Source organism: Amblyraja radiata, chromosome 46 (assembly GCF_010909765.2).
Source record: "Amblyraja radiata isolate CabotCenter1 chromosome 46, sAmbRad1.1.pri, whole genome shotgun sequence".
In the NCBI taxonomy this organism is placed as follows: Eukaryota; Metazoa; Chordata; class Chondrichthyes; order Rajiformes; family Rajidae; genus Amblyraja; species Amblyraja radiata.
The window spans coordinates 1,990,185-1,995,292 of NC_046001.1; positions in this window are offsets into that span (position 1 = coordinate 1,990,185).

Below are 5,108 nucleotides of genomic sequence, written 5' to 3' on the forward strand. Positions count from 1 at the left end.
TGACTATCCCTAATCAGCCCTTGCCCATCCAACTACCTGTATATCCTATCCCTCAGAACACTCTCTAGTAACTTTCCAACTACAGATGTTAAGCCCACCAGCCTATAGTTCCCAGCATTTTCCCTTCTTGAAAAGAGGCACAACATTTGCCACCCACCAGTCTTCTGGCACCTCTCCTGTATTTAAGGGCGACTTCGTAAATTTCGACCAGGGCTCCCGTAATTTCCTCTCTAGTTTCCCTCAATGTCCTCGGATACATCAGATCAGGCCCTGGAGACCTGTCCACCCTCATACTCGATAGTACCTTCAGTAACTCTTCGACGGTAACACTAACTGCTCTAAAGTGACTTCCACTGACTGCCCCAAGTTCCTCCATCCTACTGTCATTCTCCTCGGTAAATACGGAGGAGAAATACTCATTGAGGACCTTGCCCATCTCCTGTGGCTGCACGCAGAGGTGACCGCTTTTATTCCTGAGTTGTCCCACTTTCCCTCGCTCTAGTTACCCTTTTCCCCCCTTATAACATCTTTTGGGATTGTCCTTAATGCTACCCACCAGAGCTAACTCCTGGCCCCTTTTTGCCCTTCTGATTTCCTTTTTCAGTTTATTCTTTAGTTCCCGAAACTCCTCCAGGGATGCACTTGATCGCAGTTGCCTATACCTGTCCCGTGCATCCATCTTGTTTTTGACCAACGCCTCAATTTCCCTTGTCACCCAAGCTTCCTTACGTTTGCCTGCCTTGCCCTTCACTCTAACGGGGACGCACGTACGCTATCCTCAACGTATATCTGTAGAATTTAGACCAGGGATACAGCGCAGAAACGGGCCCTTCGGCCCGCGCCAACCATTGACCACCCCGAACATTAACACGACCCGACACACACTAGGGACAATTTGCAATTTTTCTACCCATGCCACTTAACCTACTAATCTGTACGTCTTCGGAGTGTGGGAGGAAACCGGAGCACCCGGAGAAAACCCACGCAGGTCACGGGGAGAACGTGCAAACTCCGTACAGACAGCACCCGTGGTCAGGATCGTACCCGGGTCTCTGCGCCACCATCCCGCCCCTTCTTGGACTCACCATCGCCATCAAAATTTGCCTTTTTAATGTCAGAGCACGTATATCTTAAATCCCCGTGGTCAGCTTGGCTGACTTCCAATCTGAACCGTGATTTCACTCACAGAGATGCTGCACAGAGAATCTGTCTCTTAATTACCCTATAATTTTCATTTGCAAAAATAAATTAATTCTTTTCCCGTGGCCTTCTGTGAATCTACTCATGATGTGATTCCACAATGAAAGCATTACAACAGTCTTCGTTGAATGTGATCCCAGTACTGTTCTTAACTACCATTAAGACTGTTTTCATTTCACTGCAATAATAGAATATTCCATAAAAGTTATAGATGGTCGGATAACTAAAAGGCTGTAAAACTGACATCTATAAACCACTCAAGTTTTCCCTTGTGAATTATGATATCATATTAACCTGCACAGTGAATTATGGCTATATTTGGAAAGCCAAGCCACCCGTAGTTTGATACAACTGAACGCCAGTGATTGTATGGAATGAGAGAGTCAGTGTTGATGTATAGTGTGAAAATGATGAGCACGGATAGATCACCCTTTGCACAAGTGGTCTTAGCAATGGGCCAGCTGTCCCTTGTGTTGAGTGGGCCCTATCCCCTGATCCAGGGTTGGCACGGTGGTGCAGCAGTAGAGTTGCTGCCTCACAGCGCAAAAGACCCGGGTTCGATCCTTTCTACGGGCGCTGTCTGTACGGAGTTTGTACGCTCTCCCCGTGACCTGCGTGGGTTTTCTCCGAGATCTTCGGTTTCCTCCCACACTCCAAAGACGTGTAGGGTTGTAGGTTAATTGGCCTCTGTAAATTGTCCCTAGTGTATGTTGGATAATCCACAGTCACATGTTCATGAGTTATAGGAGTAGAATTAGGGCATCGAGTCTACTCCGCCATTCAATCATGGCTGATCTATCTCTCCCTCCTAATCCCATTTTCCTGCCTTCTCCCCATAACCATTGACACCCGTTCTAATCAAGAATTTGTCTATCTCTGCCTTAAAAATATCCACTGACTTGGCCTCCACAGCCCTCTGTGGCAATAAGTTCCACAGGTTAACTAAAGCAGTTCCCCCTCACCTCCTTTCTAAAAGAGCGCCCTTTATTTCTGAGGCTGTGCCCTCTGGTCCTAGACTCTCCCACCAGTGGAAACATCCTCTCCACTCCAGCGAGTACAGGCCCAGTGCCTTCAAACGCTCATCATTTGCTAACCCACTCATTCCTGGAATGATTCTTGTCAACCTCCTCTGGACCCTCTCCAGAGCTGGCACATCCTTCCTCAGCTCTGGAGGCCAAATTTGCTCACAGTGTTGGCGTACGGGGTGATCGCTGGTCGGCACGGTGGACAGAAGGTCCTGTTTCCGTGCTGTATCGCTAACATCTAAAGTCTAAAGTAAAGACTGCTTTGGCGTACCCCTGCACTCAAATTCAAGTTCAAGTTACATATATTGTCACATGCACCAATTGGTACAGCGAGATTTGAGTTACAATACAGGCGTACGAATAAATAGAACACAACACACGATAGAATTTAACATGAACATAACTGTAACTTATTGATCTTACCACTCACAAATGACTAAAGTGTTAAAAAGGATTGGATCATGATTTTACGTAGAATCCAAAGACTCGGAAAAGGTTTGCAGATGTGCACTCGAAGTCGTGCCCCACAGGCCTCTGATCCCGACTTTGGAGGGTGGGGTTAGGATGGGCCATAGTCAAGTCAAGTTTATTCGTCACATACACATACGAGATGTGCAGTGAAATGAAAAGTGGCAATGCTCGCGGACTTGTGCAAAAAACTACAAACCAGAATGGAACAGAATCACATATTCACATATTACATATTTGTGGGAGGAAAAACCCCCCAGCAATTTTATAAAGACATCACACAACAGTAAATTGGTACAGTAAACATAGAAACATAGAAATTAGGTGCAGGAGTAGGCCATTCGGCCCTTCGAGCCTACACCGCCATTCAATATGATCATGGCTGATCATCCAACTCAGTATCCTGTACCTGCCTTCTCTCCATACCCCCTGATCCCTTTAGCCACAAGGGCCACATCTAACTCCCTCTTAAATATAGCCAATGAACTGTGGCCTCAACTACCTTCTGTGGCAGAGAATTCCACAGATTCACCACTCTCTGTGTGAAAAATGTTTTTCTCATCTCGGTCCTAAAATATTTCCCCCTTATCCTTAAACTGTGACCCCCTAGTTCTGGAGTAAAGTTAGTCCCTGGTGAGATAGGAGTTTACAGTCCTAATGGCCTCTGGGAAGTAACTCCTTCTCATCCTCTCCGTTCTCACAGCATGGCAACGGAGGCGTTTGCATGACCGTTGCTGGGGTGGAAGGGGTCCCCCATGATCTTGTTGGCTCTGGAGTTGCACCTTCTGATGTATAGTTCCTGCAGGGGGGCGAGTGTAGTTCCCATAGTGCGTTCGGCCGAACGCACTACTCTCTGCTAAGCCTTCTTGTCCTGGGCAGAGCAGTTCCCAAACCATCTTTCTCAACCAACACAGAAACAATTGATCGAATGGTCTCTTTCCTTGTTGTAAATGTTCTCTTTATTTTCGCAGGGAATCAAGAACAAGGAGCTCAAAATCAACATTAGAGCCAAGTGATTTCAAAACCAGCATTTTTTTAAGCGTGTAAGCAACATAACCAGGCACGCTCTCTGGCCTACTCCATTATTCCCTTGATCAACCATCTCATGGGAGAGTCTTAGATCAGAGGACTTCATCATTCATTCATCATCATTGAAAACATTAGCGACGCAGTGGCGCTGGTTTTCGACGGGAACGGTGACGGACGCACCATACATCTCTGTCCTCCAGTTCCTGCGGTCTTCCGCCACTGGAAGTCTAGGATTTTGGTGTGTGTGTGTGTGTGTGTGTGTGTGTGTGCGTGTGCTTTATCATCATTCCTTACAATGCCGTGTACCACAGTGATCGCAACTTCTACTGAATTGTGGATGGCCGTTGGCTCGCTAGAGGCTCATCCGCCCTTTGACAGGTCTTATTTTTGGTCCTGCTGGGGGTCCACAGCCCCCTCCTCACCTGGCAAACCAGGTGGGGGAGATGGTTTAGTCGCCAACTATCCGACCATGGAGCAGGTAGCGCGGGATTACATGGTACCCGTGGCGGGGGGAACTCCCCCCCGACCTGACCTGTAGATCAGAGGGCACCGCCTTAGAGTATAAAGGGCGTACCTTTAGAAAGGAAATGAAGAGGAATTTCTTTAGTCAGAGGGTGGTGAATCTGTGGAATTTGTTGCCACAGACGGCTGCGGAGGCCAAGTCAATGGGTATTTTTAAAGTGGAGATTGAAAGATTCGTGACTAGTACGGGTGTCAGGGGTTATGGGGAGAAGCCAGGAGAATGGGGTTGAGAGGAAAAGATAGATCAGCCATGATTGAACGGCGGAGTAGACTCGATGGGCCGATTGGCCTAATTCTGCTCCTATGACATGAACCTATCTGTGTTCCTGCCTGCACCCCATTTGAATGAAAGACACAAAATGCTGGAGTAACTCAGCGGGTCAGGCAGCATCTGTGGAGAACATGGATAGGTGACGTTTCACAGAGTGCTGGAGTAACTCAGCGGGTCAGGCAGCATCTGTGGAGAACATGGATAGGTGACGTTTCACAGAGTGCTGGAGTAACTCAGCGGGTCAGGCAGCATCTCTGGAGGAACATGGATAGGTGACGTTTCGGGTCGGGACCATTCGTCAGACTGATTGTGGAGGTTATTTCTCCCTTCCCCTCCCCATCCACTACATTCCTAAACAATTTGCACCTTGTCAATCCTCCACAAGTCCAGAACAAGGGGCCACACACAGTTTAAGGATAAGGGGGAAATCTTTTAGGACCGAGATGAGGAAAACATTTTTCACACAGAGAGTGGTGAATCTGTGGAATTCTCTGCCACAGAAGGTAGTTGAGGCCAGTTCATTGTCTATATTTAAGAGGGAGTTAGATGTGGCCCTTGTGGCTAAAGGGATCAGAGGGTATGGAGAGAAGGCA